The 26725-nt window shown below is 36.7% G+C and overlaps 1 protein-coding gene across 4 annotated transcripts in view; it reads left to right on the top strand.

Annotated features, from left to right (window-relative positions):
• Positions 1-26725, top strand: part of TMCC1 (transmembrane and coiled-coil domain family 1) — a 245873-nt gene that overhangs the window by 29098 nt on the left and 190050 nt on the right. Inside the window, exon 1 of one of the 4 annotated variants that reach the window (XM_031955631.1) lies at positions 3893-9320. The exons of the other annotated variants lie outside the window; for them this stretch is intronic. The gene's annotated coding sequence lies outside the window, so the exon portion shown is untranslated. Of the gene's footprint in view, positions 1-3892; positions 9321-26725 lie in introns of those variants that run through there. 4 annotated transcript variants of the gene reach the window in all.

Raw genomic sequence — 26725 nt, 5'->3', positions numbered from 1 at the left:
GTTGTCCAGCCTGAACCTTTCCCTAAAATGGATGCCCCGGAAAAGCACACTCATGGGAAAAGTGTTCTAGGGGAAAGTTCTCAAGGGAAGGAGGATTCAGAGAAGCTACAAGCAGTTGGAGAGAACAAATGGCCTTGGGGAGGAAGGCTGGGGACATGTAGAGCTGCTATAGCACAGGGGCAGTGGGAAAAGAGAGAAAGGAGGATGGTGGACCTGATGGGGCTGTGGCTGATGGCCACAAGTAGAATCTACCTCCTGAAAAGTTGTGCTTGTTCCTTCAAGTTCCGATGCTAATGTCTTCCTAGGAATAGATTCCGTAATTTATTTGCTTCTTTACCTAAGTTTTTTTTTTTTAATCACAAAGAGGGGAGATATTAGCTAGAAATAACTATAATTGGAAATCAAGGCAGAGAATCAAATCTCCAAATTTTTAATCAGTCACATTGGAATCCCAAAGTAGTAGAGGAGTTGTAGGAAGTAGAAGAAGGAACTAAGGTAGATGGTGCTAAGAGGCTTAAAATGAGCAAAAAAATTTTTTTTAACACACTATTGAGACTTAAGAATGTATCCTGCTTGTCTGCCATTGACAGTGAGACTTAAAAAAAAAATACCATTTGAGTAGGGTTCCAGCCTCCAAATTCCCAATTTACCTTTGTCCTCGGGTCTTACTCAAGTAGGGTTATCTGGAGCAGGGTTTCTTAAACTTTTCCATTCATGACCCCTTTATATCTAAGAAAGTTTTACATGATCCTGATGTATATGAAATAGGTAGATAAATCAAACATTTACTGATAATAAATCATAATTTTGTGACTTCCATATTGTTATATATATATCAGTTACGTAACCCCACTTGGGATCATGACCTACAGTTTAAGAAGCTTTGCTCTGGATTCCAGCTTCTTCAACTGTAATTCTAGACCTCACATGGGGTTGTGTGGGGGGTCATGAAAAATTTGGCAACAGTAAAAGGTACTAAATATTCTGCCAAGATTTAATTCTATATGTAAAAATAAACAAGCACATTATCTCATTAGTATGTAAATTTGCTTTTGTCTTTAATATATGTATACCAAGGAATTGTTTTAAAGTAAAAATTTTGGCTGGGGGGGGAGGCAATTGGTATTAAGTGACTTACCCAGGGTCACACAGCTAGTGTCTGAGGCTGGATTTGAACTTTGGTCTTCTTGATTCTAGGACTGGTGCTCTATCCTACAATAAATTTCTTTTTGTATTATCTCTTTTTTTGTTTTTTTTATTTTTATGGTGGGGCTTTGTTCCTGGGATAAAAGGGGTGCTGTCCCCAGCAGACTGTGCAGCTCTGAGCCTTGGCTTTGAGCACAGAGCCTGCTTGTGTTTGCAGGGGCAGCTTGGCCTGCTCTTTTCAGGAAACAGCCCGGTTTCCCAGAGTTTTGCCTTCCTAGCTGGTACTGGAAGCTGCCCCCCTGTTCTGCTGCTCTGAGCCAGGATTGAGGGGCTTTGCTGCTGATCTGCTGTGATTAAGACCCTCTCACTGGCTTTCCCAGGCTCCATCTTAGCTGGGCGGAGTACCCTTTTCACTCCAGTGAGACTGACCTTTCCTAAAGTGCTTCCACTCTGTCTGGAGCTGGAGTTTTCTTTCATTAGACTTTGTTCAGAGGCTTGGTTTCATGTGATTTTCAAGGGAAAGTGGGAGAAGCTTGAGCAGCTTCCTGGCTTCATCTTGGTGTCTTTCTTTCCACAATAGTGATGTCTTGGTGTCTATCCTACAATAAATTTCTTTATGATTTATTATCAGCAAATGTTTGGTTTTATGCCTATTTTGCATACCTGGCATTGCATAAAAATTTCTCAGGTGAAAAGGAGTCACAAGGAGAAAATTTAAGAAGCTCTGATCTAGTGAGTAAATAATGTTGATGCCGTTGTCACCAAGAAAATTAAGTAACTTTGTGCTTAATTGCTTCCTCAGTAAGTAGAGATCTAGTAAAGAGTGAACAGGGAAAATTTAGCTGGCTTACATTGTAAATAAAATGGCTAAACTGTAATGAATTTAATTATCATCCAAGTTAACATTTTCATGTCCCTTTTTCCAAGGAAAACTACCAGGATGAAAATGTTAAATGTTAAATCCTAGGACAACTTAATCTACTTACTTTATAAATTAATGATATAGCATTATATTGTCTTACTTAAAACCTGTCCCTCTAAGTCAGATACTTAAGTTTTCCCAGAAAGTATTGACGTTCAGTATGGTTACAGTAGCATGGTTTAAAAATTAGGTTGAGGAAATATAAGTCAAAAGTTTTTTACCAATGGATGTAGTCATGGAATATGAACAAGTAATTTTCAAAAGATTAACTGAAAACTGTTAATAGCCATATGAAAAACTACTCCAAAATGTAAATCAGAAAAACTCGGGTTTTACTTCATACTTTGCAAGAGGATAAAAGGTTGGAATAGTCAATTTTGAAAGTATTGTGGGAAGAAAGGCACACTAATATCCAGTTGATAAAACTATGATTTGGTCTAGCCATTCTGGGAAGTAATTTGATATTATACAAAATAAGAAAATAATTAGAATATCTGTAACCTCTGACCTAGAAATTTGAACTGAACATCAAAATATTCATAGTGGTATTTTTTTTTTTTACTTTTTTCATTGAGATGGATGAATGAAAGAAATTGTTGTGTGTGAATATGAGAATGCAACTGTACTGAATGTTGAAATAAATGATGAATAAAGAGAGACATGAAAAGACCTATGAATGGATGCAAAATGAAGTAGAACTAAGAATACAGTCAGTATACACGATGTAAATGGAAAGAACAACAACAAAATACTTGAACATGAGCATGGCAAATTTATAAAGGCCGGACTTGATCTCAAAGGAAAAAGACTGTACTAAACTTTTCTCCCTGTTTAGAGATGGAGGAATTTTGAGAGTACTGTAGTGTCAGAGTTTGTTGATGTATTGTTTAGTATTGCAGAACTCTCTCTGCCTTTTATTTTTTGTTAAATGGGATGACTCTCATTCTCCAGTTGATAAATGATCAAAAGATAGGAATTATGCCCAAAGGGTTATAAAATCACGCACATCTTTTGACCTAACAATACCACTATTAGACATGAATCCCAAAAGAGGAATTAAAGTAAAAAGGAAAAGAATGTCCATGTGTATAACAATATTTATAGCAGCTCTTTTCTTGGGACAAAGAATTGGAAATTGAGGGGATGCCCATCAGTTGGAGAATGGCTAAATAAATTGTGGTTTGTGAGTATGATGAAATACTAGTGTTCTATAAGAAATTCTGAGCAAGATGTTCTGAGAAAAAAACTGGAAAGTCCTCCACAAACTCAAGAAGAGTGAAATGTTACCATATACAAAGTAATAGCAGTGATGTGGGATGATCAACCATGAATGTCTGTGCTATTCTCAGTAATATAATACAAGACTATGAAGTACTTAAGGAAAATTCTATCCATATCCAGAAAAAGAACTGATTGTGTCTGAATAGATTGAAGCATACTTTTTTTACTTTAGTTTTTTTTTTTTTTTTCAGGCTTTTTTGGTGGGGTGGGTGGGAGAGATTATTATTATTATTTTTTTTTTTTTTTGCAACATGACTTATGGAATGTTTTGCATAATTTCACATGCTCCTTCTCATGGAGGGGAGGGTGGGGAGAAAGGAATAAAATCTGGAAAAATTCTAAAAACAAATGTAAAAAATTGTCTTTATATGTAACTGGGGAAAATAAAAATATTAAATAAAAATAGATGGCTTTCTAGGAGGGAAATAGATATATAAGATATATATATATATATATATATAACATATATAGATATATAATATATATAGATATATAATAGATATATAAGGAAAACACTTTTTTTTTTTTAAAGAAATGATTTTTTTTTTTTAAAAAGGTAGTGGAGAAGCAGGCAGTAAGGTTTTTATGGGAGACAGATTTCTTTATGGATTTTCAACTAGTTGAAGTCTTATTTGCACAAATCTCTAAATTTCATTAGTATAAGGAAATCCCTGTGAGGAAAAAACCTCTTTCCAACTTAGAATTTGAGAGCCTTTCCAGGGATTAGGAAGTTCAGTAATTGGCCAGGGTCACATGGCAGAGGAAGGACTGTAGCTGAGGTCTTCCTCACTCTAGTTTGCCCTATTTGCCATTATTCTGTCCACTTTGAGGGAATCCACAAAATGGCAGATAGATGGGAGATCAAACTGAAGTACTTTTATTGCTGGCAGAGGCTGCATCTTCTAACACAGTGATGACAACACCCTTCAGTCATATGGTTTAAGTTCATTTTTCATTGATGACACTGGGGTTCAGAGATATTGGGACTTGTTCAAGATGCTGCTGCTAAGCTGCATTGAGAAGGCTTGGTCAGAACCAGAGGAGAGACAAGCATTTTTCTTGTTTTAGGTGAAGGTGAATTTTCCATCCATTTTGATTCTTGTTTCTTTCCCTAATAGAGCTTTTATTTTATTTTCTTAAAAGTACAAATAGTTTTTGAGTTTTGATTTTCTTTTGATAGACTATTTTAATGAACCTCATTTTCAGTGATTTCTTCTTGCAATAAATTTAGAATTCATTAGAAAAAAAGTAATATACTTGTTCTTCAATTCTGAGATAAAAAGGTAGAAGTATCTCTGTAATGAAAGCTAGAGCCACATGGATCTAACTTACTGGTTCCTTGTTGAAGAACCTGTGAAGCAGGTTCCATCAAGTAGAGACTTCCAAGGGGACAAGTTTCATTCTCTCAATATGAGCCCCCTAAAGAAGAGAGGATGGTTAGGATGATGTGGTCAGTAACCAAAGACAGTGAGAAGACTGCCAGAATGTATCTTATTTGTCTCTTTCTAGGCAATTTTAAAGTCACTCAAATTCTTGATTACTGAACTTGGTTAGGGGATAAAAACATTCTTTAGAATTGAGTGTTTTTCATTTCTGTTAGTATATAGTATTGATACAGGTTCTATAGATTGTATGCTATATTATTTTGGACTTAAAAAATTTAAATATGAATTATAAATTTCCACATAAGAATGTGCATACAAATAATCTCTTTTATATACTCATTTCAAGTGCATAGTATAATGTAGTTTTAAGCATAATACAGATACTTAGAAGATATTTTTCAGATGAGCTTATTGACTAATTTTCATAAATGTTTTTCTTTTTAAACATCTAAATATTTTATTAAAAAGCTAAGTACATTAACACAACCAATTAAACTTTCCTAATTTAAACCATTTACATTTAAAATAATTTTGAAGCATAAATTATAATAGTTTTCCAGTTGCTTCCAAGTGTTCACGAAGGGTCTTTGTCCATTCATTCTCATGTACTTTTCTTCTTGGTAAATATTTGTGACAAGGGTTATTTCATATTTTCTGTCTCCTAGCACCTTGGCATTGTGCCTGGCATATAGTGCAGATACTTAAAACATGTTTCTTGATGTTTTCAAAGATTAATGTATTTATATATCATTATTCTGACTTTTGTATTGTTGCATTATTTCATAAATATTTCCAGATTTCTTTGTAGTCTTGAATTTAATTGTATTACAGTAGTATTTCATTGCATTTATGTAGCTTATTAAACATTAGAAATGTTTTTCTCATGGAAACTCATGTTCTCTGTATTCATTCAACAAATACTTATGGAGTAAATGTGTACAAAGCACTGTTGTAGGTGGCATAAGATTTTTAGACAAAAAGATAAATAAGCTGTGGTCCCTGATGTTATGGAACTGGTTATATCCCAGTTGTTTGACCTTAGAGCACCATGTAATCCTTTTCAAGGCTATATGTTATAGACAAATTAACGATCTGTATTGGTGGAAACATTTTTTATCTTGAAACTTCCCTGTGGTAATGAAATCACAGTTCTAGACCAAAAAAAAGTAATGTTAAAATGCAATAATAGGTATGTTCAGTTTTTAACTGGGGGTGGGGGGAAGGGAAGACCTGAATGCTTTAAAAATGATGACATCATCAACTAACATGTATATTAGTTTGATAATTTTCTTTACAAAAACCCCATAAGATATCAAGTGCTGTACTTGATATTTTCTACAATGTAATGATGGTGCTCAAAATCTTATGACTTAATGTCGTCAATCCAGAAAATTAAAAAATAACCAGTATCTCATTTAAACTCTTTTGTTTGGTTCTGAGGATCCCAACTTTTCTCTGTTCTGACTAAGAAGAGCCTAATGGAGTGACATTTAGCATGTCTGAAGAGGCACTTATTTTATGACTTTCTAAAATTAAAGGGTGGCAGGTACTTGGGGAATGCCTTTTTAAAATTAGGCAGCTGGCATGTACATTTTGAGAAATGTTTATTCGAAGGGGGTTTTTGTAACAATGTATTTCCAATCTCTCTGCTGGAAGTATGATCCATTCAAATGAAGCTTTTGTTCTTCTTTCCTCAAAAGCTTAGAAAGAGACCTCCAGGAAGAGAAGGAACGGATGCTGAAAGCCAAAGACTGGTGCACATGGGACTGTGGGGTGCAATAATTCAAAAGCTTTACAAATGACTGGCCAGATCTGTTGGGAAGCAGGTTGGAAGTCTGACCGTGCACTATTTACATGCTTCTAAGAGCTAATTCTGAAGAGAAGAACCTGGGGAAAAACTGGATTAGAACTGGAGTTGGGAAAATTGTTGTATAAATTACTTTGGGAGAAAACGGTTTAATTTTCTGTTGAAGCTGTGACATGCTCTCCTGTGATTAAATTTTTGTTTGATCACAGCAGTTAAGAGTTGTTATTTTGGATAGGATAATTTTCGTGGAGGGTTTTGACTAACAGGAAACTTTCTGAAATTAATTATCTCAGGTCAGACTTAAATAGGTGAACAAATTCCAATATGGTAAGAAGAGATAATGTTCCTTTTTCTTTTTTTTTTTTTTTCCTTAGGGGGGAGGAAAGAACCTAAAAAAACACTAATAATTTTTTTACTTATAAGGTTCATAATTCAAATAAGTGCTTTTTGAAACTGAAGACAAGTGGAAATTGCTTTACAATATGAAAGGAGTAGTGGGAGTCTTTCCTTTGAGCGAGTCTGACTCACAGCTCTTCAGTGACCTGGGTTTTCCTTTATTCTTAGTCCTTGGCCTCTGTGTCTATTACAGATATAAAAATGAAGTGTTGAAAATTGCATATTTAATTAATTTCTCAGTGAAAAATACAGATATATCAAAACTCCAGCAAAAATAGCTGTAAAAAGTAGCCATTTCTAACATTTCTCTTTGCTTTTTGTGAAGTAGTCTATGGAAGTTTAGGGTCTTGGCTGTGACTAGTTGAGTGGTCTTAGTCAAGTCCCTTATAACTTTTCTGGCCTTATAGGGATTTATAGGATCAAGAAGTATAAAAGATGGGAGGGACCTCTTCAGATACTTTCAAAACCCCCTTTCCCAATTTTATAGAAAAGGACATTGATGCTCGTAGTGATGAAAACTACTTGCTCAGGGTTAACACAGTAAGTAGCAGAGCTAGAATTTGATGAAGCCCAGGTTCTTTGACTTTACTTGGCTCTTTCTACTAGATCACAATTTTCCTTATTCCTCTGTTTCTTCACCCTCCTCAACTCTATAATTAAGAGATTCTGTAATTACATAAAAGTGTACATATAATCTTTCCCTTTCTATAAGTGCCATAGGATATAGCATATGATGCCAACATATACTATTGTGATTGTATTTATGAGTAAGTAAATTGAAAATGCAAAGTAAATAATACACCATTGAAGAAATTCTTGAAATGACCACTACTTTTGCTTATTAAATCTGAAATTGACATATACCACGGTTTCTTTGAGGTTTGCTATTTTTCCCTGTTTGTAGCTTACTTTTCCTGATGCCGGACTCAGCTTTGACCCTTTTAAAGTGGCTGCTCTGCTAATTTGGCAAGAAGATGGTGAGAACAGAGGCTTTTTTCCCCCTTTTCATGTTTAGAAAGAGATGGCCAGAATAACTAGAACAGCAAAATGAAACTTTTTTGCTATGCCCAATTCTTTTTTGGTGAAACTTTTTAGCTATAAAGCAGAGAAAATGTACCTGTTCTGGGTTTGTTTTATGGGAATTCTTATTGTTGCATTTGGTACTCTTTGAAGGAACAAAATACTGGCTCTACTGCTCAGCATTATTCACTTAATTCTATTTTCAGGAGCCAGTGGTTTGTACCTAAAGAGACCACATACAATTCAGACTTTGCTGCTGACCAAACTTTAAGTTTCTAGGCTGCATCTACAATAAGCTCTATCAACCCATTCAGGTGGCTTTCCCACAGGCTTAATTCTTCCAATAGATTCTCCGTTATCCTTCTGACACATAACTGGCCTTATTGTTTCCTATTTGATTTATCCAAAAGATTCTAGAAACTGTTTTAAGAGGTAGCAATGGGGTGGTATATTTAGTGGTCCATGTTGGCCACCAAATAGCTGTGTAATCATAGACAAATCATATTACCTCTTATTTTTAGCTTCCTTCGACATAAATGAGAGAATTGTAGTAGTATGTTTATATCTAAAGTCTCTTCTAGCACTTCTATTTTCTGTTCTGTCCTCTTAATTAATGGAGAGGCACCGTGGACTATTTGCTTTTAAAAATAGGTTGTAGCATGGAGCACATGACTGTTTAAATCAAGCTAATTCAAAATAAAATCAAGTTTCTCATTTAAAAAAAATAAATGAAAATAGGTTGCCGTATTGCTTCTCGTCTTAAAGGGAGGTACTAAAAATTAAATGGGCTACCGCTTAATTTGAATAGTAAAAATAAAATCTATCCTTTATTTTAAATTTATATTTTATTAGGACCATCGAATAGTGCACAATTTCCATATCATATTTATCTTTGCTGATTTACCTAGTTGTTGTCTTGAAGGCATTTTTTTTTTAGGGTTTGAAGGTGGAACTGTGTACACTAAAATTTATTCCAATTCATCATTTTGATAGGAGGCCCCTCAATCTCAATATTTGAAGGCTATTCTAGGAGACTAAAAACCTTTGTAGGTTCTGTGTGCTCAGAAGCCTTCAGGTCCATTTCTGTGACAGGCTGAGTTGGCTGTCTGCAGATCAGCTTAGTGGAGTATAGAGGTTTTTACCAACAAATTGGCCACTAGCTGAGGAATTTCTTGATTTTGGCAGTATGTGAAACAAACGTGGTTTAAAAACAAGAGGGACTTGTACATCCTCTTTTTTTTTTTTTTTTTAGTGATAATACTGAAATGATGGGAAAAGGGATGAGTGCCAAGAATGAGAGTTTAAAAACTGTAGCAGCAGGTGGTACAAGTGCATGGAACCTTGGACCTGGAGTCACTTACAAGTGAGTTCAAATCTGGCCTCAGACACTCAATAGTTTTGTGGCTCTGGGCAAGTCACATAACTTCTCTCTGCTTCAATTTACCCATATATAAAATGGGGGTGACAATAATATCTCCCTCACACAATTGATGTGAAGATCAAATGAGATAAGAAAGGTACTTTTAAAGTTATTATGGTTAAAAGGAGGTAAACTGAGGCCCAAAGTTCTGAGCATGATCAGTTTGTTAGTGAGGTGCAAATTTGCCAATAAATCTCAGCTTCCTCAGCAAAGTTAAGGCCTCCAATGAGGGGAACAGCTCTTTATAATTTTAGGCAAACTACAAAAATACCAAAAAAAAAAAAAAAAAAAAAAAAAGAACAGGACTTTGTAGTGGTCGTATCACTATGATTGATTACAGAGCTGAGACATAGGGTACAATATGACTGGTTGGAAATTGGGAAGGAAGGGCTAATAAAAACTCCCTCCTTCCCTCCTGTGACTAAAAAATGTTCATTATTTGAGTTCTTCTACAAGATTAAAGGTAGTGGACCAGACTTCTCTGAGTAAAAAACCCAGAAATCCTTGAAGGGTAGCTTGGTGGTGTAAAGAACCTAGACCAGACTCCATGGCATCATGACAGATAACAGATTTCCTTGAGGCAAGAATCAAACAATGATTAGTAGAACTGGATTTCTAAACAATTCATTATAGGTCAGTTGAATTTCTGAACTAAGTTCAGAGACAAAGAGCTATGATTTAGCCAATTTACAGGATAGAATTGAGTTGTAAATAAGGCTCAACTAAAAAATGCAGAATCAGTCTAGTTTTGAAAGTTCTGTATAAATGTTAGCTCCTATTAAAAACACATGTAAACATTAGCTTAGTTGCTATAGTTAAAGGTTGGTATAGGTAAAAGAATTTTCTCTAATGAATAACTAATTAAGCTATTATTAGAAGACATAAAATACATCATTATTGTGTTTTTTTATTATAATGAATGAAGCTATAAAACAAAAGTAAGTTGTAGCTCAATGGCAGGATAACTTGTGGGCTTTTTTTTTTCTTAAAGAGGCAAAGAAGCAATTTGTGTCTCACCACAAATTTGACCAAACTTGACCAAAGACAGTAATATCATTTCCTGGAATCTTTTGGTAATTTTGCCTAACATTGCTTTTGGTAGACAGAAACAGGAAGATCCCCATGAAAATAATATCTGCTTATACACCAGTTAATCAAGCATTTACTAAGCACTAGAAATATAAACAATGCCAAAAGACATTTCCTGCCCCCAAGGAGCTCACAATCTGATGGAGAGAGGGCTTACAAACAGCTGTGCACAAACAAGATGTCTGCAGAGTAAATTGGAAATAACCTCTGAGGGAAGGCCCTAAGATTAAGAGGACTGGGGAGGGGTTCTTGCAGAAGGTAGGACTGTGTATGAAACCTGAAGGGAGTCAAGGAAACTAGGAGGCAGAAATGATGAGAGAGAAATTTTTCTTGGGCATGGAGACCAACAGTGAAAATGCTGGTTGGAAGAAAGAGTGCCGCGTATTAAGACCAAAAAGGTGGCCAGCCCCCTACTTTGCAGAGAGGTGGGTGTGGGCTTTAAAAGTCAGACACAGGATCCTGGAGGGCATTGCACAGAAGTGTGTGTGCACTGTCCTGTTCCTGCTGCTGTTTTCAGAAGGTCAGTTCGAAAGCTAAGGAGAGGCCTACCAGGTGGCAGGCTCAGGCCATGTGAGGGCTTCCTCCAGGTAATGGCAGTATCACAGAGAAGGGGCCTCATGTAATAGGTACTCCTGCGATACATACAAAGGGATAATCAACAGGTTTTGGTGACAGACTGGATATGGAGGGGGAGCAGAAGGCTTCTGGATTGGGAGCCTGGCTTACTGGGACTCCGGCTGAGGAGAATGCCACGAGCTTGTTTTGGACCCAGAGAGTTTAAGATAGTCATAGGACAGTTACAGTTTGGCTGTGCATTCAGGAGGCAACTGAGATCAGCAGAGAGCTTAGGCCTTGCCAAATGAATCCGAGAAACTTGGTACAGAGAAGGTAGCTGGATTGGTTGGGGGGAGCTGACATGACTAAATGAAATAGTGCACAAGGAAAAGAGGATGGTGGAGGATAATTTAAAGAAATAATGATGATGATAGCTAGCATTTGCCAATTTTGAGCTGGCACTGTGCTATTTGCTTTATAAATATTATCTTATTTCAGCCTCATAGAGGTAGGTACTATTATATCTTTTTTACAGTTGAGGAAATTGAGGCTAACAGATTAGATAGCTAAGAACTCATCAGAACCCTTCCTACCAAATTTAACATATGCTTTGCTTATTTGGTCATTCACTTTGAGAGTGAGACTTCATTTTGAAGGCCTATTTAGGGGGAAATGGTGAAAAATATGTTGAGACAAAAGAGTCGAAAACGAAGTGAGGCAAACGGCTTGTAGAAGTGATTAGGAGCCTTATGCTTATTTATTACAGTGTTTAATTTTACAAAGTAGTTGAACATGCTGAACTAGGGAGTCCTGAACATTATCATAAAAAATAAAAAAAGCTAGAAACTGGACTAATTAATTACCCATTTAGAGATATTTCAGAATCTGTTAGGTACAGTTAGAACACTGATTAATTATATATTGGCATCATCACTGAAAAGGATGAAAGAATAAATATAAAAAAAATGCTGTGTGCAGATCAACTTGAATTCTTTAAAGTACTTATGCTGAAAAAGTATGATATAAGAAAAGGCAAGGATATTAACTTTACTTTTTGGATAAAAACATAACTGATATAAAGCAGTCACCATTACCCAAAGTATGTACTTTCCTTGACCAGTGGATATCTTGGTAGTCAAGGGTAACATTGCAGAGGATATAAAAGCTACTTCTCAAGAAAATCATGAATGTTATCAATTCAAAAAAATCCAACCATCCAGTAGAGGTAAAAATAGGTCTGAAAAACCTCTCTAGGCAGTATACACATACTGAGAGTGAGTGTATGCTCAACTCCAGACTCACAGTCTCCAGACTCTATCCCTGACCATCCTTATGGTGACTTTCCTGCCAAGTCAAGTCAAGTTAATGCCAAAGAGCATTTGGCTTGATAAAGCCAGCTGCAGCTCACAAGTCAGCTTTGATGAGTGTCTGCCTTGTGCTCTACAGACTCTGTGCATAGGGCACAAAGAAAGGCAGCAATAGAACCTGCCCTCCCAAAACTCAAGCAAGCAATAGCTACATATATACAAGATGTATACAGAGAAGATAAGATGGAAGGTAATCCCAAAGGGGAAAGCATTAGCAGGTTGGGCAAAAGGTGACATTTGAACTGATTTTAAGGAAGTTAGTAAAGAGGTGGACCAATGGAGGAGGAGAAAGGGCATTGACAGAATCAGGAGATACAGCCTCATATGTGTGGAAAAGCTGGAGGGCCAGTGTTGTTAGATTGTGGAGTTTGTGTAGGGGAGGGAAGGAAGGGAAGGGAAAGATGAGCTTTAAGTGCCAAAGAGAAGGGAGTGGGAATCACTGGAATTCATTGAGATCAGACCCAGCTTTAGAAAGAGCATTTTGGCTGCAAATGAAGGAGGTAGAGTTATCAGTTAGCAGATATTGCAGGAGTCCAGATGAGAGGTGAGGAGAATCTAAATGGGGTTGGGGCTGGGTGAACCAAGAGAAGCATCCCCTTTTATACAGCATAGAGACATATTTCCTGGATGCTCTTAAAATCATTTTTCAAGGATCATAGAATCATAGGATTTTGAGCTCCATGTGATCTTAGTGATGATCTAGTTCAACCTCTTCATTTTACAGGTGAAAAAGCAGAATTCCGGATAGGTAAGTGACAACACAAGATCAGATAACTACTAAGTGGCAGGTTCAAGCTTTGAACCAAAGTCCCATAAAATCATTGTTCTTTCCATTGATGATATCCTCTAACCAAGTTTATCTCCTAAGGACAACTCTATGTTAACCTGCTTTCTGATTATTCATGTCATGAGACATAAGACAGGGAGAGAAAATGCTCACTTAGGTGTTTGTCACTGTCTTAAAGATATCCTATGGAGAGTCCAAGCCAAGGTGGGGGACCCTGAAATGGGTCTTGGGAATGGCTCATACAGTGGTACCTTGATGTGGCTCAGTGTAGAGTTTCCCAGCTCCCAGAGTGGTAGTCCTAGAATGGGGTGTTCTGCAGGAGGAGAATCGGCAGGTGGGAACAGGAATATCGCCCAAGTGGAGGGGGGTAGAGGACATTTTGGATGTTGGCCAGAGCCCTGGGCTGGAGGACCATAGCTTCCCCCTCTACATCCAGCCTTCCCCCCACTCTTCACTCCCCAGGAAGCTTGGAGGAGGTGGGCTTAGGGAAGACTATAAAGGGGTGGTTCCTCTCCAAAAGTGAGTTGTGTCAAGAAGGAGCCCCCCTGGGTTCTCTACAGAACCCAGCTGGAGGCTCCATTTGCCCCTTTGGGGGTTTGGGTGGGGAGAGTTGGTTAGTCCTTAGACTGGCGACGTCCTCCTTATGGGAGACATTTGTTAGGTACTCATTGTTCTTGCCATGCCTTCTGGAACCAATTCATAATGAGTCCCGAGGTACCACCATAGATCAAGAGTTGCCCTAGGATCTATGAACTTTAAAGAATGGGTTTGTGACTCTACTTCAGTATAATTTGTTTCCTTGGTAATTCTGTGCATTTACTTGATGCATTTAAAAACCTTATAATAAGAAAAGTTCCATAAGTTTCACTGGACTACCAAAGGGATCCACACCACAGAAGAGATTAGGAATAACATTCCTAGATGTTCAGGACTTCCAGAAGATCTTATTTGTGAATGACTAACCAGCCGATAGATGCCATCAGACCCCCAAAAGCGGCTGCATAACACAGTGGGTAGAACACTGGACCTGGGCACAGGGAGACTGGAACCCAAATCTAGCCAAAGGCCTTTATTAGGCAGTGTGGCCCTGGACAGGTCACTTAACCTCTCCCTGCCTCAGTTTTCTCATGTATAAAAGGAGGATGATAATAATAGTATCTGCCTCCCAGGATTGTTGTGCAAATCAAATGAAACTATCTGGAAAGTATTTAGTACAGAGTAGATACTTAATAAATGCATATTCCCTTTTTTTGTCCCCCTACCCTAAAAATATTACAGGACTTCCTCAGTGATAGTTATGATTGTTCTAAAGCTATCCAAAAAACATGTTTGTTATCTAGACTAAGAATACCTTAAGGTTCATTGCAGGCCAGTCCGAGGTCAGCATTATAGGTCAGAATTGACTAAGGTAGGGAAAACAGACCAGGAAGTTGCATAGTATCTGTAACATTTCCAAGTGGCACTCATACACAAAAACCTGTCCATAATGTCAATATAATCTTGCTTTAGGGTTACATTTCTTAAAAGTTATGAATTGATCCAACAGACAGTGGAGAAATGCATAATTTTGTTCCCAGTGCTGTCCTATAAACAAGTGACAAAAGAGTATACAGGAAATGTATGGTTGTAAAAGGAAATGGGTTAAGATGCATAGAGAGAGGAAGGAAAAAATAAGATGGTATCTCATTTCCCATATGGCTGCACTCTTTTGAAATTGTTTATTCTTCCCTGTCATGGCCCAGGAGCCCCTTCATTGGGAAATCTCATCTACTTGGTACATCTGACTAGATGGCAGAACCATCCTCCCCACCCCCAGACTTCTGGGTGTGTGTGTATTGTGTGTTGTGGGTGGTGTGTCTGTGTTGTGTGTATGTTATGTGTTGTGTGTGTATGTATGTTGTCTTTCTCATTAGACTGCATAAGCTCCATGAAGGCAAAGACTTTCTTTTCATTTGTATTTATATACTCAGCTTAGCACAGTGCCTGGGACATGGAAGGGGCTTAATAAGTATTTATTGACTGATTGACTAACAGAAAAAGATTGCTAGCATATTCAATGGAACCTTAATGAGGTGTCTATGGGAGAAAATGGACAAGAATCTTGTTGGATGAGAGTGATTAGCTTGTCATTTACCCTGATTCAGGGAATAATGGTCACGATAATTATCTCTAGGGAAGAGGTGGGACATGTAGTAGAGTTAGTTTTGAATATTTTGAATAATCCTGGTATTAAGGAGACAAGAAAATTTAGAAAACTTTTCATTAATTTTGATTTTGATTGATTTGATTTGAATCAGCTTAGAGCTTTGATTGTTTTATCTTTTGGACAGTATGCTTCCAACGTAATTGCTGATTTTTTTGGTGTAAAATTGAAAAAATTCCCTAATATTCTGGAATAGAAGATTTTTTTTTCTCATTGGAAATGCCTGATTTCTGTGTATCTCTTAATCCTTTTGCATTTTTGGAAAACATTTTTGAAGTGACTTTGAGTTTTCATATCAAGATGTATAATGTTAGGACATTCTGAATGGGATGAGGGAAGGGAAGAATCTTGCTTTCTCTTCATACTTCCATTGTCTTCCCCCCCCACTCTGAAAATATTACTTAATAATTATAATAGCTAACATTCCTATAGAATTTACTATGTCAGGCACTATGCTAAACACTTTACAATTATTATCTCATTTGATCCTCATAGCAACTCAGTGAGTTAGGTGTTTTTATTATCCGACCATTTTACTGATAAGGAAACTGAAGCAGGCAGAGCTTAAGTGATTTGCCCAAGATCACACAGCTAGGAAGTATCTGAGGCTGGATTTGAATTCAGTTCTTCATGGGTTTAGGCCCAATTCTATATTTACTATACCACACTAAAGTTTGGAAGGAGGAAAGAGAGAAATATATATCAAAAACAGATAGCTCATTTTTTTTACAGATTTAGAGGTATACCATTGGAATATGTCAGTAGACTATAGACAACCTGATTTTTGATAAATTAATGATAAATGAAATTGATAAATTTGATAAATTAAATAAATTAAGCTATTATATATTCAGTAATTGTTTTTAATGTGCTTTTTCCTGTGGGAAAGGGGACATAACAAATTAAGTCACCTTTACTTAATTTTAGGAAAATAACATCTTTTAGTTTTTCCAGTTTATATGACAGCAAAAAGTTGAAGATAAATTTACAGTCATTATGCTCTCGTTGAATGCAACTTTTGTCACATGGGATTTTTTCTTTTTTGCATCGTTCTTCTTTTTCCAATCCCCTATCAGCAGTTATCCTACTTTGTTTTTATCGTATTCACAGACTGACAATTGACTTTTTTTGGGGAGGGGGGAGATGAGACAAATTTCTTCATACTTTCACAAGTATATTGTTTGATTTGGTGTGAATATTTACATACTTGCTTTTCTGTTTTATCTATTAAAGTAAAACAGATGAAAGGAAAAAAACCAACAGTGAGCTGTGCTTTGAAGAGTTCCATACACTGTCCATCAAATTACGATCTGAGTAATCTGAGAACCCAAAGCAATGAAATGTTTTGTCCATAGTCCCCCAGCTACTTTGTGGTAGTTAATTTCCATTAGAGGGCCTCTGAGGGTACTGAACAGAATTTGCTGAAGATTCTGAAATATGTTGAAAAAATGGCAACATTTCTAAAATAATGTATTTTTGCCAAGACAACAAGAATGGTTACAAGGAAGAATGAACGGGGGGGAGGGGACAGAGAATGGAATGAGTTTTATTACTATTATTTCCATATGCCAGACTCTGTCTAGCAAGTCCTCCTTCCCACCCCCAAGCACACAAATATTTTGTAAAAGAGGATGAGAAAGGGGAGCAGTTTACCTAGATTGTCAAACTTTGAAAGGCATATGTCAAGTTAATCAATTTTTGTCAGTATTCATAATTGGGTCTTCATCTTTCTCCTCTTCATGGAGTGGATATATCCTTGAGTTCCTGAAGGATATGCCAGCAGAAGATAAGATCTGGTGGACTTTACCAAGTATGACATACTTTTAGGAGGCCTTCTGACAGGTGTTAGATCTCTGGGTCAATCTGACTAAATTCAGTGGTGAATATCAGGTATGGCTTGATTTTGGCCACAGTCACTTATTTTTTTATTTTTTATTTTTTAAATATTTATTTATTTATTTATTTTTATTTAATAGCCTTTTATTTACAGGTTATATACATGGGTAACTTTACAGCATTAACAATTGCCAAACCTCTTGTTCTAATTTTTCACCTCTTAGGCCCCCCCCCCCCCCATGGCAGGATGCACAGTTACTTATTAAAACTATCAATTATATGTTTTTCTTTCATTTTTGTTAATATCTTCTTTGATTTTCAGAATTCCTATTTTAGGTGTTTTGGTAGGTTTTTAATTTGTTTTTTAGTTTTAGTTTTTTTTTGTTTGTTTGTTTGTTTTTTTAACATTTTAAGTTAAGATTGTATGCTCAATTCATCTGCTGTTCATCTCTTTTGTTGATGAAAGTATTTGGAGCAGAGTTTTTAACCTTTTTGTGTTATGGACCCCTTTGATAGCCTGGTGAAGTCTGTGGACCCCTCTTCCAAATAAAGTTTTTTAAATTATAGAGGAAACCAAGCATATTGAAATGCATTTATCAAAATATTGGGAAAAAACTTTACAAGCTTATTTATAAGAACTCTTGCTTTGGAGATCTAACTTTTCCCCTAAGAACTATTTTGCCTGTGTCCCAAAAGTTTTGGTTTGCTGTTTTGTCATTGTCTTTGATTAAATTATCTATTGTTTCTTTAATTTGTTCTTTGAGTCAGCCTCCCCCCAAATTCTTTTAGATTAAATTAAAATTTAATTTAATCTCCATTTAAGTTTTAATCCTTTCCTAAGGCTTAAGGATTAATTTATTAAATTTAATGTTTATTGCACTATGGTCTTTGAAGATGTGTTAATATTTCTTCTTTTAACATAGCATAACATAAGCATTTGTTTATGAGGTCTTTACATATTTTTGTAATATGCTGGGCACAGCTGAAAATATGCATACTCCTTTAAATTTTCATTTAGCAATTAGATATTTTCTATATATACTCTTTCTAAAATTCTTTATACAGAGAGACACACACAAAGGATGAGATTATTTCATTTTAAATGGGGGATAGTGAGGAGTTGAGAATGTAGGTTCAGAGACTTGGTGACTGGAAGAATGGTAATATTCTTGATAGTAATAGAAAAGTTAGGAAGAGGGAAGATTTTAAGGGAAAAGATGATAAGGTCTGGACATTTTGAGTTTTGATATCTATGGAACATCTAGCTTAAGCTGTCCAATGGGCAGTTTGAGAGGCAAGATTAAAGGTCAGTAGAAATTTTAAGACTGAAAAATAGATCTGAGAATCATCTACACACAAATGATAACTGAATCCACAGGAGCTAATGAGATCACCCAGTGAAATAGTATTGAGGGAGATGAGAAAAGGATCCCAGACAGTCTTGGGGCCATCCAGGATTAGTGGACATGACCTGGGTAAAGAACCAAGAAAAGAAATTGAGAATGAGTGAGTAGTCCGATATGTGAAACAAGAACCAGGAGAGTGTAGTGTGATAAAACATAGAAGGAAGAGACAACCAAGGAGAAGAGAGAGAAATAGATAGTATCAAAGACTGTAGAAATGAAGGATAAGAATTGAGTAAAGGTCATTAAACTTTGGCGATTAAGAAATCATTGATAAATTTGGATAGAGCAATTTCAGTTGAGTAATAAGGTCAGAAGTCAGAGTGCGAAGAATTGAGAGTGAGAGGAAAGGAAGTTGAAGTACTAATTTTAGATGGCTTTCTTAAGGAATCTAGTCATGAAACAGGTGAGATGATAGCTAGTGGAATGGGCAAGTTGAGGGGTTTTTTTGTTAAGGAGGAGAATGAACATATTTATAGGTAGGAGAAAAAGAGCTAGTGGACAGGGAGAAAGTAAAAAATAGTGACAGCATGGATGATAAAGGGGGGAAGGAATCTGCTACAGAAGATGGAATGGAATGAAATCAAATGTGCGGGGAGAGGAATATATGCCTTAGTGAGGAGAAGGGTTACCCCAATATGAGACACAGGTGGAAGAAATATTGGCGGAGACATCTGAGTGATGTTAGAGAAGAAGAAAGGAAGAAGAGAGAGCTCTTGGTGAATGAATCACTCCATTTTCAGTGAAATATGAAGCAAAGTTCCCAGAGGACAGAGTGGGAGGAGAGAACCATGGGATGTTTCAGAAGGAATGAAAGAGTTTGGAAAAGCTGCTGTGGTGGGTGGGAGAGTGAAATGATTAAGGATTGCCTTGTACCATAGTGATGACTCAGAAGAGATTTTGTACCATAAATGTGTCCTGGGCCTAGCCAGCATAGTTTCAAGATTTTCTTCAGCCATGTTCAATTTCATGTTAATAGACATGAAGGCAGCAAATGATGAGTGTAATTCAAGGTTGGGATTGGCTGAATGAGCTTGGCAATAAGATAAGTGGCCAAGAGACTCAAGAGTGGAGAATACTGTAGCCTTCGATTGATTAAGACTGGTGAAAGAGGAAAGTAATCAGAGCAGTGTTGATGGGCTGAGAGGTAGAGAGATTAGAGGTCATGGTGAAGAGGAAGAACAGGACTAAGTGTTATAAGGTAGAGGGAATGATGGCCTCCATATCACCTCTATTTTGAGGAGTCAGAAGAGAAATTTAGTGAGTGGAGGAAGATTATCACATATAATCTAATTACCTTTTTTAGTTGATATGTAATATGTGTGTGTGTATGTGTATGTATAATATGCAATCTAGAATCTAGAACCTTAAGCTTTACACTTAAGTCCTGTCCTTACTATTCTAAACATTGGAAGGAAATATTTTAAAAATAATTTTTGGTTATGTAAGAAAATGGATGATAGTATAGATAATCTATATCTATATTTCCAAAACATAAATCCAAATCCAAAATATAAAATCTTTACTTAAACTTTTGTTATTTTGAGTTTCATCTTTATTTCTAGTGTTTAGTAAGTAAGTTTCTAGTTTTAGTTTAGTAAGTAGTTTCTAGATTTAGTAAAGAGAATGATGTGACTGAAGTGATCATGGGAATAGTTTTCCAAAACAGGGGGGAAAAAAGCAGGTTGCAAATGAAAACTTTAAAAGTGGATAAATAAGACAGTTTCTACAACTCTATCATGCCTAATTGGCTGATAATTCAATTCAGTCAACTTTTTAGTTAGCTATATACTATGTGCTCTTTGGCTTGATTGCAGATATGTAAGTCAGTGTTACACAATGTCTCTTTTAATGTAGCTCCATTGTAAATAATTCTCTATTTTTCAATAGAAAATTTTTAAAAATAAAAAATAAGGAACATAGCTTCTTACTTTTAAACAAGTCTAAGGCATACTGAGGTAATAGAAAGTAGAGGGTAGATTCCTTCTGAATGTCTGCAAACAGGAAATGGCTGTCTTTTGATTTGCTTACCTGAAAAGCTGAGTCTCTGCTAGTCTTGGGATATCTTTTGGTTCTGGAAATTGGTCTTCGAATTCTACAACTAGGTGACACAATTAATAGAGCCCTTCACCTGGAGTCAGGAAGATCTGAGTTCAATTATGACCTCATTATTTACTACCTGTATGATTGAGTAATTCATTAAACCTGTGTTGCTTCAGTTTCCTCAACTGTTGAATAGGGATAATATAACATCTAACTCCCCCCTTGTTATGAGAATCAACTGAGATCATATTTGTAAAGCATTTAGCATATAGTGGATGATATATAAATGTTTATCTCCTCTCAATAATGTCCCTAGACTGTCCCTTGCCCCCAGACTGATAATTTTGCCATGAAGGTTTTCGCAGAAGTCTGTGTAGTGATGTCTTTGCAAGGATACTAGAGCCTGACACTGCTGAGCCACTAAACTTGTCAGTACCCTCTCTATGCTAGGGCTGGTTAATTAGGCCTCATCTGGCTTATCTAAAATAAGGTATGTGTAACCTTAGTACTTACCACATAGACACAAGGGCTTTCTTATGCAATAGCAGCATTATAACTCAGATGTATATCTTATGTAGGTCATATTTATATTACATTTATATCCCTTCTTCTTTTCATGTGACCCTCACTCAGGTCTTTCCAGGTAGATCAGAGAATCCCCACCCCAGAACCTAATGATAAGAAAGAGAGGATGGTTCCGAGTCTGTCCATCAACCCACCCATATTGAGTCTCTTTTCAGTGGTATGAAGGTCTATCTGGGCTCCCCTGAAAAGAAGGATGTCCTTGAGTGATCCTGTGTAATTGAGGAGGGATGCTGTGCCTGGGGTTTCCTTTAGGTAATGTTGCCTTCACCAACCCCTGGAAGGTACCTGAGCCCTGACCCTTTTCTGTAGTAACAGACTTCATCCCTGATTTCCTTCTCTTGAATCTGAATCTTCCATATATGGCCACAGTTGTCCATGACATTGGATAATCAGTCAAATCTATCTCCTCAACAACCCCTTCCAAAATGTGTGGGAAGAAATTAGATTTCATTGACTTAATTATTCCTGCTGTGTCTCGCATCCTTTTTCCTCTTGACTTTGATGGCTTTTCAGAGTCATGGCCCCAGCCCAGGCAAGATCTCCTTTCCATTAAATCTTTTCAAAATCCCTGCCCTCACCCCCATTTTACATAGATCTAGATGGGCCCTGCTGCTCTAGTCCCTGAGATTTGTCATTCCTTGATCAGTCAGAGCTGATATTCTGAAATTTCTAATATCAGACCCTCTGGGAGGCTTGTCTTCTATTTATCAATCTTCTGGGTCCTGAGAGGCAGCTTCTTCCCCCGCTCCCTCCTCATACTTCTCCCCCACATACCATCTCCCTTCAAATAGAAGAAGCTCTAGCTCCATCTCTTATCCACCAAGTTGTTATTCTTGCTGTCTCTTGAAAATACTTGGCATTTATTTATTTGTGTGGGGTTGTTTTCCCAGTGTTAAGGCTAGGAGGCAGCTTTGCCATAGGATCCTTACCACTCAGTTCAGTGCCATGGGTGCCTATTGTTTGTTTGATTTATTTTAATCATGTACTAAGGCTTATGGGGTCTTCAAAGTCCTCACAATATTACTGTCAAATGGGCTTGCACAAATACACTTGGCCTTATTTTGCATTTGAAAAAGCTTAACCAAAGGGCAAAATGATAATAAATATTGGAATTAGACCTGGTTTCAAGTCTCCTGACTGCAAGCCTATTGCTAAAAGTTTTAGTGCAAGAGTTTTTAGAATAGTCTAAAACCACACTAAGACTGTATCGTATTAATCTCTTTACTTCTACCATATAGCCTCACTTCTTATCCTTAAAAACAGCTCTGCTATTTACTAAGCTTTGATCATTACCAACAGAAATCTTGTCCATTTTAAAAGTAAATATAGTCATAAAACTGTATGAAGAGTTGTCATGGCAGAAAGAAATACTACAAAAATTACTATATTTCTATTGGTATTGTTCATTTCTTTTTCTTCTCTCAACTATTTAAATTCGTTTTATTTCACTGTTGCTTGTAGTATTAATGTGCTTGGTCAGCATTATTGTAGAAATCTAGGTTGTTAAGGAGAAAGATTTGTGCATGAAGTACATAGTGAGGAGAAAGAAGTAGTAAGAAATCATGAAATCCTTGGGGATGTGGTTGGAAGCATGCTACTTTGGGAAAATAGAAGCATGTGAAGAAGTAATGGTTACAGGAATAGAAGTGTTGAATTAATTCCCAGTGTAGCAAAGCATAACGCATGTTTTCACCAAAGAATCATGTTGAATGACCTGTGAAGGAGAAAGTTCTTGGAAGATGGGGGTTGACTGAAACCTCTTATAACCTTAAAAGCAATGTAAAAGCTTACATTTCCAAACTGGATCATTACAGGCATTGTTAAAAGGAATCTAGCTTGGGAAAGTAGGGTACTTTATGATATTTTAATTCAAATTGTATTTCAAACCGTCTGAAGGTTTTCAAAACTTTCTGGTTACTTACCTTGCTTGTGCTTCTTCCTTTTCCTCTTCCCTCTCCTCTTTCCTAATAAGTAGATGCGGAATGCTAGATTATTCTGCCTAAGGATTTTGAAAATAGAATGTTAGTTGAACTCTCCAAGGTCTGTGTTATAAACAAGTAGGAGATTGCAGTGGGGATGCAGTTTTACTTTTGCTTTTCTTTGACTATCAAATGTATTTTAATGTGTATTACATTATTCACATTTGACTCCACTGTTTGTTCTGATCCATTGTTCTTTTCACAATTTTGTATATAGGTTGATTACTTGACATTGCATTTTAACTTCTCTAATTAGGAATGTCAGAGTATGGTAGACCATAACTACCTGTAATTCCACCTTTCTCTGAGATACTTCACCTGTACCTGTTCTTCACTACACTTCATTCCTTTCTATGTACGCTATGATTTAATAACACTGGCTTCCTTACTGTTTCTTGTACAGGACGCTCCTATCTCCTTTCATTTATCCTCCCCTACTCTTGGAATTTTCTCTCCATTTCTGCCTCCTAGCTTTTCTGGTTTCCTTTAAATCTCAACCAAATTCCACCTCTGCAAGAAACCCCTCAAGATCCCTTTATTGATATAGTTTCTTCCATCTGATATTTATCTCCAGCTTACTTTGCCTGTATCTTGTTTGTATATAAATTGGTTGCTATTTTCTTTGTATCCCCAGCTCTTAGCTCAGTGCTCGGCATGTAAGAGATGGTTAGAAGATGCTTTTTATTTTGACGTATCTCTTGTCCCTTTGTCCTATTGAAACTTTTCTGTTGTCAAACCTTAGTCCTATTATTTCAAGGATTGTCTCCACATAGGTTTATTTCAACCTTGCAGTACCTGAAGGACTCGGGTTAGATGAGTGCCCCTGAGGCTAGGAAATGGTAGTTTATGCTCTTCCTAGACCTTAATGGAAACCTTCTTCCAAATTTGCCTGTTTTTGTTGATGGTACCACCATCAACCAAGACACTTCTTGTCTCATAGGTTCATAATATTCACTTTCCCTCGTTCAGTTTCTCAGGTAGCATTTATTAATATGAAGCACTTACACTGTGGTAAGTGCCAGGAATATAAAAACAAGTAGAAAGAAAGACAATTCTTGACTTCAAGGAGCTCACATATTAATGGGGGATGAAAAAGAGGGGAAAGGATACACAAAGGCATGGTGCAGGAAGTCTGGAGGGTAGTCTGGAGAGAAATGAGACTTTGTTGACCTGGGGTGTCCTCCTTAAATGGAACTTTTGGAAGGAGCCTCCAATTGGGGAGAAGTCAGAGGCAGCAGGTTCCTCTAAGGTAGGACTTCAGACTGAAGAACTGGGACATGGTAGAGGAAGTTTAGAATGCAGTTTGAGAGGAATAAAACCTTCGCCCCACATATCTACTCAGTTAAACAAATCTTGTCTTTTTTTTACTTGCACAGCATTTTTTTTTATCCTACTTCTCTATATCTTTGCGGCTGACATTTTAGTTCAGGCCCCTATCATCTTATTTCTAGATTATTACAATAATTTCATTGGTCTCCCTAACTCAGACCTTTTAATACTCCAGTCCATTTTATACACACCTGTCAAAATAATTTTCTTTAAGCATGTCTCTAGAGGACTTTAATGACTCCCCTACTCAGCACACTCAAGTGATTTCCTATCCCCTCTAAAATAAATTATAAAGTCCTCTTTTTAGCTTTTAAAATTCTCTACAAGATAGCTCTAACTTTACTATCATATCTATATGATATGATTAAGCCATCTGTTTGAGCCTCTCCTGGTCCTTTGATTGACTAGAGCCACCCTCTTATCTTAAACTATGTTTTGGTTTTTTGTTGTTTTTTTCTTACTGATTTGTGTGTATACATATTCACATGTGTATAATATATCACATTTAAATTTATACTATATATGTTTTTATATGTATGTGTTTTTCCTATTTGAATGTAAGCTTGTTGTGAGCAGGGATTTATCTCTGTTCCTATATCACAATGCCTGGCACACCAGTGGGTGTTTAATAGCTTTTAATTGATTGATTTCTGCAGTTTTACTACATCAGAATTTAGGAAGAAATAAACCCTTTTCTTTAATAAGAGCACTGTACAAATACCATTTATTTCATTTCCTCCCATTTTCTTGGGAAAATTGTCACCAATCTCTTTCCCCTTAGACAATTTTCATTGTCTCTCTAGTAGCTTGTTCCTTTCTTGCTACCTAGAAGTATATATTTATCTCCTATTCTTTAAAACATAATTCTCATAAAAATCCTATTATCCTCACTAGCTATTGTCAAAAATTCTATTTCTCTGAACCAAACTTCTTAAAAAGCAGCCTTCATTTCTCAGTGTCTCTTTTCCTCTACCCTCATTCTCTTCTAAATTTTTTGTAATTTGGCTTTTGATCAAGTCATCAGTAATCATGAATACGTATACTTTTTGAGCCCTTTGAAACATTTGACATGGTTTACCCACTTCTTCCAGAGACTTTCTTTTCCAAGTCTCTCAGCCTGGCATATCACATCCATTATCCACCATACATATTAGAGTAAATGAGACAGTCACCAGCTACCATCTTTTGGGTAAGATTGAAGGTCACTGGGGACTTGTTGCTCTGTCACTATACCCTAAAGTACATCAGACTTCATCATTTGTTCTTGCAACCATACCCTAAAGAGCACTGGAGCACTACCATTTATGCTACCCTTGTACCTTCCAGAATGGATAACTAGAAAAGCATTTATTAAGTGTTTACAATGAGGATATAAATAGAATCAGGATAGATTTCCCTCTCAAGTTGCCTAAACACAAGTGAGAGAGACAACCCAAAGTGGAATAAAAAAAGGAGAGACAGGTGAAAGTCACACACTTGTTTGGAGAGACATGGGGACCCAGTTCTAGGAAGATGAAGTGAAAGCTCCTCTCTTAGAATCCCTGTTGCAGGATCCAGAATGTAGTTAGAAGGGAGATGAAGGGGATGAACAGAATACAGATAACAAGATTTGAAATGTCCAAGTACTGTTCAAAGGACCTTAAAGACCACTGGGCCTTAATCCCTGCCCTGTCCCTGAGCTCTACTAAATGTGTTGTTTCCCACAATTAAATCTGAACTTCTTGAAAGGAGGGACTGTTTTGCTTTTTGGTTAGTATCTTCAGTGCTTACATGGTGCTTGACACACAATTAAGTGCTTAATAAATATTTTTCTGTGACACTGTTCTTTCTTGGTTCTCTTCATACCCTTTTGACTGTTCTGAGCTCTCAGTCTCCTTTGTTGTGTCTTCATTCAGGTCATGCTTTATAACCTCAGATGGTCTCCCAGGTTCTGCCCTGGCCCTCTTCTTTGTTTCCTTAATGCTAGTTCACTTGGTTCAGTTATATGCATATGACCCCTAGATCTTTATAGCCAGTCTTTATCTCTCTCCTGATGTCTATCTAGTTCCACATCTTCCGACTGCCTATTACTGTGCCTACTTGGAATGGAGATACTGCAGGCATTTCAAACTCAGCACTTAGAAACAGCTCATTGTCTTCTATTTCTCAGCCCTTACCCCAATCCATCTTTCT

Source organism: Sarcophilus harrisii, chromosome 1 (assembly GCF_902635505.1).
Source record: "Sarcophilus harrisii chromosome 1, mSarHar1.11, whole genome shotgun sequence".
Lineage (NCBI taxonomy): Eukaryota > Metazoa > Chordata > Mammalia > Dasyuromorphia > Dasyuridae > Sarcophilus > Sarcophilus harrisii.
This window is presented reverse-complemented; position numbering and strand designations above follow the sequence as displayed.